Here is a 13,296-nt window from a genome sequence, read left to right as displayed (position 1 = left end):
TGCGCCGATGCACGCCCCCAGCAACCAGGCCTTGGTCCAGGCGGGAAGGGGCTTGGCGGATAAATACCTCTGCTCCCTCTCCTCGCAGCTGCCTGGTCCATGGGCCTCCCGGCGCCCCTGGAGCATCTGCAAGCCCTGTCTCTCCACCCCTCCCCGCTCTATCCACCCCCTCAAGTTTCCCCCCTCATCTCCTGTCTTCATCTGTTCTGGCTGCTCTAACAAAAATACCTAGACTGGGTGGCTTGTAACAGCAGAAATTTCCTTCTCACAGTTTTGGAAACTGGATGACCGAGATTATGGTGGAGTTCTGGTGAGAGCTCCCTTGGAGGTTCATACAAGGCCAACTTCATGCTCTGTCCTCAGGTGGCAGAAGAAGGAAGAGGGACCTCTCTGGGTGCCTTTTTAAAAACTTTTTATTTTGTATTGGTGTCTAGCCGATGAACAACATTTTGATAGATTCAGGTGGACAGCAAAGGGACTCAGCCATGCATGTACATGTCTCCATTCTGCCCCAAACTCCCCTCCCACCCAGGCTGCCCCATAACACTGAGCAGAGACCCATGTGCTATATGACAGGCCTTTGTTGGTTATCCATTTTATTTATTTTTTTAACACCAAAAATATTTTGTATTGGGTTATAGCTGATTAACCCCACTCCAGTACTCTTGCCTGGAAAATCCCATGGACAGAGGAGCCTGGTGGGCTGCAGTCCATGGGGTCGCTAAGAGTCGGACACGACTGAGCGACTTCACTTTGACTTTTCACTTTCATGCACTGGAGAAGGAAATGGCAGCCCACTCTGGTATTCTTGCCTGGAGAATCCCAGGGACGGAGGAGGCTGGTGGGCTGCTGTCTGTGGGGTCACACAGAGTCGGACACGACTGAAGCGACTTAGCAGCAGCATAGCTGATTAACAATGTTGTGATAGTTCCAGGTGAACAGCAAAAGGACTCAGCCATACATGTCTCCATTCTCCCCCGAACTCCCCACCCATCCAGGATGCCACGTAACACTGAGCAGAGTTCCCTGGGCTCTACGGGAGGTCCTTGTTGGTTATCCATTTTAAATACAGCAGTGTGCTCATGTCCATTCTGAGTCCCTTTTATATGATGGCTCCACCCTCATGACTTAATCCCTCCCAAAGGCCACACCTCCTAATACCATCACATTGAGTATTAGGATTTCAACATAGAAATTTGGCAGAAATACAAGCGTCCATTTTATCTCCCAGACAAGCCCTGTGCCTTCCCCCCTTGTGTCACAGTCTGCTTCTGAGGGAAGCCAGCCCAAGGCACTCACAGAGAAGCAGAAATGTACATCTGTACACTGACTGGGTGGGTGCCTACCAGAAGGGCATACAGCTGTAGGTCTCAGTGGGGGTGGTTGTGCCCCTCAGGGGATGTTCAGCGGAGTCTGCAGACATCTTCGGTTGTCGCAACTGAGGAGGTGCTACTGGCATCTAGTGGGTCAAGGCAAATGAAGCTGCTTAACACCCTACAGTGCACGGGACAGCCCCTCCCCCACAGCAAAGCAGGATCCAGCCGCCTGTGTCAAGAGTGCTGAGATTGAGAAATTCTAGTCCATGGGAACCCAACTGCCTCGCATACCTTGGCATCCACGTAGAACTGACCTCCATGTAGAAACAGCTGAATGCACACATATCCAGGGCAGACAGCACGGGGTTTGCAGGCAGCCTCAGACCAGAGATGGACTAGGCACCAGGCCCTCATAGCAGGCAAATAGCAGGAACGTTCAAGAATGGTGTGTTAACCAACAGGATGCACAGGTCCCCTGTGCCTCACCAAAGGGGACGTGCACAGTCTGGACGCAGCCCACATGCCAAGCACTGCTCTGAGAGCTTTTCATGGGAATAATCCACTGGACATTCACAGCCGACTTCCCTGATGTTCAGTATTTAAGAATCCATCTTCCAGTGCGGGGGACTCAGGTTCAGTCCCTGGTCAGGGAACTAAGGTCTCACATACCATGGGGCAACCAAGCTGATGCACTGCAATGAAGACACAGCTCAGCAAAAAAAAAAAAAAAAAAGTAAAACAACCCTCCGACAAAAAAATCCCTGACAATTAAGCCCATTTTACAGGTGAGGAAACTGAGGCCCTGAGAGAGGAGTTTGTGCCCGGGGTCCCAGCTAGAAATCTAGGGGCCCCCCCTGGTACGTGTAGGCACCTGTGAAGACAGAAAGCAAGGTGCAAGGGAAACTTCCCCATCACCATCTGGGGCCTGAGATGAGATTCAGGGAAGATTTCGACTTTCTAAACAGATTCCTGTATCCCTGTGGGTAACTAACAAATCCATTCTTTCTTTCTTTATTTTTACCGTCTGATGCTGGAGTTTGGACACACCTAGGGCTCTAACCCCAGCCTCACCATTTTCCGACTCTGTGAACCTGGGCTTCCTGGAGCCTCAGTTTTCCCTTCTGTAAAATGGGGATTCCTCCATTCAGTATTCCACAGGTAGGCTCTGAGGGCCCACCAAGGCCAAGCACGGAACCCAGATCCAGTTTATAAAGGGTTAAGACAGGACAAGCGCAGAGCAAGCACTTCCCCTACCCTCAAGGTACCCTTCTTCAGGCATGAGGCTGTTTAACTAGTTATGCGTGAGCAACAGCAAAAGAGGGGCGGAGCCCTCAGCTCCTCTCAGCCCCACCTTCCCCGTGCCTCCGACACCCCCAGAAGTTGAGACCCCTGGTGGCGTCCAAACTGCGGCCAGGGGCTGACCCCAGGAAGATAGGGGCGGGGATTAAATCAGCAGGTGCCTCTTCAACCACCAAAAGCTCAGGTTTTCCCACCTGTGCTTCCCGCCGCTAAAAGTGCGCGGAGCGAGCGCCACCTGTGGGCCGCCGGAGGGAGGTGCGTGCGACTACCCGGAAAGTGGGTCGCCCCTCCCATCTCTCCCCACCCAGGACTTGTGGGGTGGGAGGCCACTCAACAGTTTTGGATGCAGCCCCTGCCGTCCGTCTACAAATTCTCCTCCACGTTCCGCTTTTCCCAGCCGCTGTTTCCACATTGTAATCTTGTCGCCCATTTACTTCCCATTACCAACAGTTATCAGCACTTACCTGTACCGGACTCTGTTCTGGGTTCAGAGGACGCAGAAGGAACATAATAGGTAAAACTCCCTGCTATTCTGAAACATTCAGTCTGGGGAGACGAGGAAGGGAAGAGCCACCCAGGAGCCCATTCCTGGTTGAGATGAGTGTTCTGAAGGTGAAAGTGAACAGAGGATATAAGAGGACAGGAAGCTTGCTGTGAATAAGCGCAGGAGCCGGGGCTCTCCAGGCGGCAACGTTTGCACTGAGGCCTGAGAGGGATATGGGCTTCTCAGGGGGCTGGCGTTAGTGGTAAAGAACCCGCCTGCCAACGCGGGAGACATAAGAGACCTGGGTTCAATCCCTGGGTCGGGAAGATCCCCCTGGAGGAGGGCATGACAACCCAGTTGAGTATTCTCATGGACAGAGGAGCCTGGCAGGCTACAGCTCATAAGGTCGCAAAGAGTCAGACACGACCAAAGCAATTAAGCACGCACTGAGAGGGATAAAGCCCCAGCCACCCCAAGACCGGGGCAAGGCATCCCGTGGAGGACATAGCCAGTGCAAAGGTCCTGGGGCAGACAGAAAGGAGCTTGGGGTGTTGGACAAGAAAGGATCAGGGTGGCCAGAGTTGAGCTGTGGAGGGAGAGGTCAGATACTCTTTTGGATACAAATCCGACCCTACACTCCCCATCCGACAGGTCTCCCTGCTTCCATGCCCCTCCTTGAGGTGTCATCTCCTAAGAGCTGGAGAGGAAAAGAATCAACCTCAGACTGAACCGAAAGCCCTCTATCACCACTCAGCTCCACATAGATACCATCCTTCCAACCCACCATGAACACCTGCGGGCAAGTGTCCCCCCCACCCCCCTGCACACACCAGAGAAAAAAACCCCAGACCATGTGACCTGCCTTCCTCTCCCAGGCGTTTGCCTCTGAGGATATTGACTCCAGTTATACCACCAAAGGGCATGTGTAGTGGAGAGGAATGGGACTCTACGTGGGGACCTAGAGTTGACCTCTAAAGCTTTCTGAGAGGGACTTCCCTGGTGGTCAAGTGGCTAAGACTCCGCGCTTCCAAAGCAGGGGGCCTGGGTTCAATCCCTGGTCAGGGAACCAAGATCCCGCAAGCTGCAATGAAGATCAAATTTCCTGCGTGCCACAGCTAAGACCCAGGACAGCTTAAATTCATAATTATTTTTAAAAAGAAGTCTCATTGGGGGATGTTGGAGGCTAGATAGATGGGCCAGGGGCAAAGCAGGGGGTCTCTGTGGACCTGTGTGTCCCAGGGACCATTGTGCACCAGTTACCCCACACCAGGCACTCCACACTGAGGCATGGGATCATCTCTGCTCCTCTTCTCCTGTCACCTCCCTGGGAGACCCGGAGAGCACACAACCCGCCTCACTCCTGGGGCCAATGCCTCTTGGCCGTGGTGAGCGGGCATCTCCTGTCCTCACTGAGACCCCTAAGACTGCCCCCATCCTCCCTGTGGCCAGTCCATGTCCCTGGGGTCCTCACCCCTTTTGAGGTTGGGATCTCTGCTTCGCTCCCCTTGGCCAGAGAGAAAAACCCTTAAGGGTTGTTGCCAGCCCCACACCCCAGGCCCCTTGCCCAGCCCCATCTCCCACAAAAGCAAAATCTCCTTGTGTAGCCTGACAACCCCAAAAGGAAAATGCCTGGGTTCCATGGGCACTGGTCCCTGCATCCCTGCTTTGGGATGGGATGGGATGGGTTGGTGCTGAGGAGGCTGGAAGGCTGTGAGTACCCCTCAACACTGCCAGGGAAAGAGAACCCTGCCCCCAGTCCCAGCTGGCTTCAGCGTTGGGGACTGTCTGCCTCTTGGGGAGGGGGGCGGAGCCTCTTGGAGCTCCTAATTACGGTTTCAGAGGCACAGACTTAATTACTGCCTTGCGAAGGGTTAATTACCCCTAATCGGTTGGGAATCAGGCAATTCTCATGCCTTCGGAGAATCCAAATATTTCCCCTCCCAGAAGCCCCCCTCTACTTTGAATCTTCTCAATTTCCTTGCATGGAGGTGTGGGGCGGGCTGGGTGGATCGGAGTGGTGGGACAGGGAGGGTCTGAAGCCACCAGTCTGCTGGCAGAGAATCCACTTTCTGGGCAAAAAAGGGACCCAGAGGGCCCAGAGGGGGCTCCATCAGTGAGGGCTCACTCAGCACCTGGGGCCTCTCTGTTCCTTCCAGAGCCCTCTGCTGGGCTCAGGAGATCAAGAACTGCCCACCTCCCTGCTTTTCTCCTGATGCCCTCCCAGGGCCCTAGACACACCCACTGCTGCCCACTTCAGGCCCTGGCAGGTCCCTCTACCTGGCTTCCTTTCCCCCCATCGCCCCAACCATGATGCTGTGTCTGGGAAGTTCTGACCCCAAAATGTCATCTCTTCCAGGAAACCCTCCCTGACCACTGTCTCCCCAGGCACCACTCCTTTCCCCGGAGTGCTCCAGGCTAGCATGCTTTACTCCTCTGAGAAACTGCCTTGTTTATACAGAGGCTGGGTGACCCGGGGCTCCGTTTCCTCATCTGTAAAGTAGGGGTGATGTCAGCAGTCCCATCAGAGTCTTGGGGCATGACTGTGGTGACCCCCAGGGCTCAGGGTGATTTGGGACATCCTTCTGCAGGGTCCCAGGAGATGAAGATTCTGAGCAATGCTCAAGGGTAGTGAGTTGAGGGCAAGCGAAGTGAAGTTCGGGTGAACAGTTAGAAGTTAGAAAGGAGGCAGACCTGAGGACAATGATCAGGCTGTTTTGCACCTGTTTTACAGGTGGGGAAACTGGGGCTTAAGGAGGTGAAGTTACCCAGGGCACAAAGCCCGCGAGTGGGAGAGCTGGATTTCAGACCCACATTTGGCAGAGTCCCATAGGGGCTTCCCTGGTGGTTCAGATGGTAAAGAATCTGCCTGTAATGAGAGAGACCCAGGTTCAATCCCTGGATCAGGAAGATCCTCTGGAGAAGGGAATGGCTACCCACTCCAGTATTCTTGCCTGGAGAATTCCATGAACCGAGGAGCCTGGTGGAGTACAGACAGTCCATGGGGTTGCAGAGAACTGGACATGGCTGAGCAACTAACATACAGGCCCCGAATTAGGGAGGGGTGAGGCTGAGGAGGCAGTGATGGGAGGAGGGTTGTTAGGAGGGAAGGTAAAAAGCGCAGTTTGACTCGGTTGTGTTGGCTGTGTTGTGGGAGGGGTGGCAAGAATGATGGTTTAGACCAGGATGGGGTAAGGATTAAATTAGGGATAGGAGCGAAAAAGGGGAGGGAGAAAGACAGAAAGAGATGGAGGGAGGGAGAGAAAGATGAAGAAGGGAAGGAAGGAAAAAAGAGGAAAAAAGAAGTGGAGAGGAAAGGAATGGAAAGAGGGAGCGGGGAGAAGGAGCTGGTCAGAACTATTTCAGTGACAAGTAAACATTCAAACCCAAATTGACTTAAGGACAAAAAATATTAATAATTTAATGGTTCATACAGCTGAAAAGTCTAAGGTGTGTTGGCTTCAGGCACAGCTGGATCCGGGGGCTTAAACAAAATGATGTTCCCCTCTCAAATGCGTGCGTGTGTATTAGTTGCTCAGTCACGTCCAACTCTTTGTGACCCCATAGATCCTGTCCATGGAATTCTCCAGGCAAGAATGCTGGAGTGGGTTGCCGTTGCCGTCTCCAGAGGATCTTCCCAAACCAGGCATTGAACACCGGTCTCCCACATTGCAGGCAGATTCTTAACTGTCTGAGCCACCAGGGAAGCCCCTCTCTCAAATGAGCTGTCCTCTAGTGAGCTTCACACTCAGACAGCCATTTTCCATGGGGTTTAAATGGCCTCACAATCCCTGGTTTATATCTTATCGGCCCTGGAACTCTAGGGAAGACAGCTACTTTGACAATAGCTCTGGCAAAAGTCCTGGGGCTGCCTGTCCTTGGACAGACTGGGATCCGTGTCATTTAGGAATCAGTCACGGTAGTCAGAAAAATTGGAGTGTGTCCACTGACCAGGTCTGATCTTGTGATCGCTCCTGGTGATGGCGGTGGGCCTGGTCCCACCAGGCCTGAGTGGACAAAGGGTGAATGAGAAAGAGACAACTCACTCAACGAATTTATTGAGCACCTACTGCATGCCTGGTTCTGCTTTAGGTGCTGGAAATATACCAGAAACACCCCTTGCACTCATGGAGTTGATACTCCAGGTAAATACGTGAATTATAATGATAGCAGAAGGTGTGGTATAGAGGGACTTCCCTGGTGGTCCGGTGGTCAAGAATCCACTTCCAGTGCAGAGGACGTGGGTTTGATCTCTGATCGGGCAACTAAAATCCCACATGCCACTAGAGAGCCCGTGCATCACAACAAAGACCCAACACAGCCAAAATAATAATAATATGAATAATAAAGTGTACAGTTTAATAAAGAAAAATAAGGTGTGGTAGAGAGAAAATTAAAGCAGGGGGAAAGGATAGAGACATTTGAGGAAAGGGAACTGAGTTGTTTTTTATTTTTTAATATTTATCTGTTCATTTGCCTGCATCAGGTTTTAGTTGAGGCATATGAATCCTTAGTTGGGGCACTTGGGACCTAGTTCCCTGACCAGGGATCAAACCCCAGCCCCTCGCATTGGGAACGAGGAGTCTTAGCCACTGGACAACCAGAGAAGTCCCAAGGAGCTGAGATCTTTTTAAACAGGAGGTGGTATGTGAACAAAGACTTGAAGCAAAAGGAGTAAAAATATTTGGGAAAGGCAGAGGGAAGGGCCGTGCAAAGGCCCCGAGGCTGGGCTGTGTTGGGCGTGTTTGAGGAACGGTGAGGAGGCCTGTGTGGCTGGAGGAAATGCGTGAGGAGGAGGGTGGGAGGCAATGGGGCCAATTGTTCAGGGCCTTGAGGGCCACGAGGACTTTGGATTTTGGCCTGAGTGAGATGGGGTCCACAGAGGGTTCTGAGCAGAGGAGAGCCGGGACCTGACCAGACTCGGGAATTCACGGAAAGAATAGACGGTCAGACTCACAAAGCAGCTGTCATAGACATACACACACAGAGGCTGGGTCTTTACCCACCATGATCCCGCTGATCTGCCCGCTACCAGCCTCTTCCTGTGTTTCCCTGAGGTTCTGAAACAGGAGGGAAGAAGGCAGGGCAGAACGTTGCAAAGAATGACGTAGCCCAAGACCTCAACATAAACTGATTGGAACCCAGTGGGTCCAAGATGGCAGACAAGTGGACTTCCACTAGACCTTAAACTTCAGTGTATGATCACTGTAACAGCGAGCTAAGTGACGCACCCAAGGGTGCCGCGACACTTCCAAGGCTGATCTTCAAAGACCCCAAACTGGGAGGTGGCCCACTTCGTGGAAGTCGCCACCCCTTTCTCAAAATAGATGAATAATCCTCCCACCAGGTGCCAATGGTAAAGAATCTGCCTGCCAAGAGACTCGGGTTCAATCCCTGGGTCAGGAAGACCCCCTGGAGGAGGAAATGGCAACCCACTCCAGTATTCTTGCCTGGGAAATCTCATGGACAGAGGAGCCTGGCGGGCTACAGTTCATGGGGTCGCAAAGAGTCAGACACGACTGAGCAGCTGAGCACACGGTCTTCCCACTCATTAGCCTGTGAAAGTACCCAGCCCCTGAAAGCTAACCACACCACATTTCGAGGCTGCACTTGCCCTCTGTGACATTCCACATTTTCTCTGTGGAGTGTGTTTCATTCTAAATAAATCAACTTTTTACCTATCACTTTGTCTCTCACTGAATTCTTTCCACAATGAGACATCAAGAACCTGAGTTCCATTAGGTCCCCAAACCAGCTGTGTGATCTCAATTGGAAGACTGTGCATTTTGGCCAGGTTTGAGCCCCGGCCATGTGGGTTCAGGTCCCAATCTGAGGTGAATGCTTTCAGTGGGGTTTGTGACCTTCTCCCATGACCCACAGGAAGAGGCACGGGTGGGGTGAAAGGCTGGGAGGACAGTATAATAACTCGGGCTTCTCATTCCCGGAAGCCCCCAGCACCACCCTGATCCAGGGCACTTGGGCAAGACTTCTGGGAAAGTGTTTGCTTTCTGCCTTCTGCAGGTTGGTGGGAACAGGAGTGGCTCGGGGAACAAAGACACATGACCTAGCCTGACTGGAGCAGGGCAAGAAGGAAGGAAGCTGATCACTGAGAAGCCAACAGAACCCAGGAAGTCCTACGGACACAGGGTCTGCCCCCTCGGAGAAGGCACAGGGGTCTGGAGGTTATTTCAGGCTTTGCTGGCACCAGGCTCTATTTGGATCTCAAGCCAGGGGCTGTAGGAAGGTGGCAAGCTCTGTGGTCTGGCTCAAGTAGAGCTGTTGATGGAAGGGCCGATAAGGACCCTTGAGCTGGATTTCAGCCCTGAGAGGTTGGGCAACATCCTGTTTGGGCATCCTGTCTATGGTTTTCTCTTCTGCAGTCCTGCCCTGACCCTGGTGGGAGAATTTCAGACTGGCAAGCAGGAGCCAAGTACCCACTCAACCAGAAACCAAAATAACCCCTGTTTGAATTTTCCAAAGAATAGGATATACACATGCAAAAGGAAGAGGAAGGAGGAGAAGAGTGGATGAGGGGACGCTTTTATACTCTATTTCCTGTTCTACACAAAAAGTCATTCTAAATGGACCGGAGCATGCACGTGCGCTCCATCTTGCCCAACTCTTAGCGACCCCATGGACTGTAGCCCGCCAGGCTCCTCCATGCAGGGGGTTTTTCAGGCAAGAATACTGGAGTGGGTTGCCACTTCCTCTCTAGGGCGTCTTCCCACCCAGGGATCAAACCCAAGTCTCCTGCGTCTCCTGCATTGGCAGGCAGGTTCTTTACCACTGAGCCACCTGGGAAATAAACCACAGACCTAAACATAAAACCTAAAACTATAGGGAATTCCTTGGAGATCTAGTAGGCTAGGACGTTCGGTGCTTTCACTGTTGGGCCTGACTGGGGACCTAAGATCCCACAAGCTGCACAGTGCAACCCGAACAAACAAACAAAAATTTAAAAAAATCCAAAAGAAAACAAAAACAAAAATTCCCTTAAACCATAAAAGCTCTGGGAGAAAATAAACAGGGCAATCTTTGTGACCTTGGCTTAGGCAAAAAACATTTTAGCACTGTGTCTCCAAAAGCATGTTTTGTGAAAGAAAATATGAATAACTTGGACTTCATTTAAGTGAAATGTTTGGAAAATGAAAGACAAGTCACAGGCCAGGAGGAAGTATGTGCAAATCATATATGTGATACAGGACTTGTATCCATAATATGTAAAAAGCTCTCAAAACTCAATAATAAGTCTCAACGGCCACTCCCGTTTAAGACTCTAAACAAGGTAAAAATAGACAAGATTATCTAAACTCTGATATAAGGTACCTACCGAAACCTCACAGCAAATATCAAACTTAATTGTGAAATAGTGAAAGATTTCCTTCTGAGATTAGAACAAGGAAAAATGGCCACTATCACCACTTGCCTTCAACATGGCAATAGGGGACCTAGCCAAGGTAATAAAGAAAGACTGTAGAAGATTTAAAGGTTGAAAAGTGAAAGTGTTAGTTGTGTGTGAGTCTTTGCAAACCCAGGGACTGTAGCCTGCCAGGCTCCTCTGTCCATGGGATTCTCCAGATAAGAATACCAGAGTGGGTAGCCATTCTGTTCTCCAGGGGATCTTCTTGACCCAAGGATCGAACTTGGGTCTCCTGCATTAGCAGGCAGATTCTTTATCATCTGAGCCACCAGGAAGTCCATTAAGACGGAAATGCAGTAACTAAAACCTTCACTGTTAGTGAATGACACTATTATGTACATTGCATATATAATAAAATCCACTGCTAGGGGCTTCCCTGGTGGTCCCGCTGCCAAGACTCTGCACGCCCAGTGCAGGGTCCAGGTTCACTCCCGGGTCAGGGAACTAGATCCCACATGTCACCCTGGCACCGTGACTAGAGAAGCCTGCGTGCTCCAACAAAGACCCAGCACAGCCCAAAAAAAGTAAAATAAAAATGCTTAAAAAAAAAAAAAATCTACTGCTAAACTAATAGAACTGAGCGACTTTAACAAAATCCCTGGATACAAGGTCAATTTTTTTTAATAACTAATTTTTATTGGAGTGAAGGTCAATACTTTAAATTCTATTTCTATATATCAGCCACAAGGTATTGAAAAATAACATTTTAAAAAACTAAATAATAAGATCCTGTACAACATGGGGAATAGAGACAAGATTTTATAATAACTAGAAATAATAACCTTAAAATTATAAATCACTACATAGTATACCTCTAACAAATAATATTGTACAGAAACTATACTTCAATAAAAAAAAAACACAGGGAACTTCCTGGTGATCCAGTGATTAGAACTCAGCACTTTCACAGCTGCAGCTTGGGTTCAATCCCTGGTTGGGGAACTAAGATTCCACAAACTGTGGAGCATGGCCAAAACCCAATACCACAACAAAGCCCCCTCCACAAAAAAAAACAGCTCAATAAAAGAATTAAAAACTCAATTAAGGGACTTCTCTGGTGGTTCAGTGGTTGGGACTCCAAGCTTCCAATGCAGAAGATGTGGGTTCAATTCCTGGTCAGGGAACTGGGATCCTACATGCCCTGCAGCACAGTCAGAAAAAAAAAAAAAGTTGCAGTTCTGGGAAACTACTGGATAAAGTGACTAAGAGTAAAAAGGAGAAGAGGGCGACAGCAGATAAGACGGCTGGGTGACATCACTGATGCAATGAACATGAGCTTGGGCAAACTCCAGGAGATGGTGAGGGACAGGGAAGCCTGGCACGCTGCAATCATGGGCTTGCAAAGAGTCAGACACGACTGGGCAACTGAACAACAACAGGTGGTCCAATGGCTAAGACGCCATGCTCCCAATGCAGAGAGCCCAGGTTCGATCCCTGGTCAGGAACTAGACCCCACATCCTGCAGCTAAGAGTTCACGTGCTACAGCTAAAGATCTCGAGTGCTGCCACTAAAATGTTACATGCCATAAGAAAGGTAGAAGATCCTGCATGCCACGACTAAGACCTAGTACAGCCAAATAAATAAATGTCTCTAAAAACAATTTTCAACGGTTTTAAACAGATAATTCAGCAAAGAGGATATTTGGATGGCAAATAAAAATAGGAGAAGATACTCAAGATCATTAGTGGTTAGAGAAATGCAAGTTAAAACCACCATGAGATACCACCACACGCACCATTTGGAAGAGGTAAAATAAAAAAGACTGATAATGCCTAGTATTAGGATATGGAGGTACTGGAACCCTCAATTGCTTCTGGTGTTGAAGTAAGATAGTACCAGCGCTTTGGAAAACCATCTGGCAGTGTCTTAAAAAGTTAAACATTTGTGTCCCATATGATCCAGAAATGAAAAGCAAACTCTGCACAAAACTTGCATACGAGTCTCCAGAGCAGCCTTATCTGTAGTAGCCCAAAGGTGGCAATGACTGAAATGTCTATGAGCTTTGGTAGGCACCTTATATCTGAGTTTAGAAGTTTCTGTCTATTTTTCACCTTGCTTAGAGTTTTAAATATGGGTGGATATTGAGACATCACTGAGTTTTGAGAGCTTTTTATATATTCTGGATATACAACTTTTATCAGATATACAGTCTGATAATGAATAAAAAGAATGTGGTCGATCCATACAGTGGAATACTACTCAGTGATCAAAAAGAACAAAGAATTGATAAACACACCAACATGGATGGATCCCCAACAATATTACCCCAAGTGAAAGAAGCCAGATACAAAATACTACATTTTGTATGATGTCATTTTTGAGAAATTTCTGGAAGAGGCAAAGCTAGAAAGACTGAACACAGACCAGTGGTTGCCTAAACCAGGGGGTGGTGGAGACAGATTATGAAGGGGAATGAGAGAGGGGCCTTTCCTGGTGGTCCAGTGGCTAAGACTTTGCTCTCCCAGTGCACAGGGCCCAGGTCCAATCCCTGGTCTGGGAACTAAGATTTCACGTGTTGCAAGTAAGACCAGGTGTGTGGCCAAATAGATAAAATTTAAGAAAACAAAACAAACCCAAAAGGGAAGGAGAGAATGTTTGAGCTGTCGAAAGTGTTCCCAAACACCCGATTGTGGTGGTGGTTGCACAACACCCTGAATTTACTAAAAATCACCTGACTGCAGATACCAGGTGAATTAAACAAAACATACATTACACTGCAAGAAAGCTAGAAAAAACTTGCCCCAACCATCTTCAGATGGGATTGTCATTATTCAGTCAG

At 49.5% G+C, this 13,296-nt stretch overlaps 1 long non-coding RNA gene across 1 annotated transcript; it reads right to left on the bottom strand.

The window, feature by feature from the left end:
* Positions 1-212: 212 nt before the first annotated feature.
* LOC121819734 (uncharacterized) lies at positions 213-4,542 on the bottom strand. Its single transcript, XR_006060077.2, has 3 exons — positions 3,080-4,542; positions 1,608-2,008; positions 213-1,459 (listed from the first exon to the last, which is right to left on the bottom strand). It is a non-coding gene; the product is annotated as an uncharacterized LOC121819734 (long non-coding RNA).
* Between the last annotated feature and the right edge of the window lie 8,754 nt (positions 4,543-13,296).

This window comes from Ovis aries, chromosome 5 (genome assembly GCF_016772045.2).
Source record: "Ovis aries strain OAR_USU_Benz2616 breed Rambouillet chromosome 5, ARS-UI_Ramb_v3.0, whole genome shotgun sequence".
NCBI classification, from domain to species: domain Eukaryota; kingdom Metazoa; phylum Chordata; class Mammalia; order Artiodactyla; family Bovidae; genus Ovis; species Ovis aries.
Note: the sequence above shows the minus strand (reverse complement) of the source record. Positions and strands in the feature narration are given on the sequence as shown.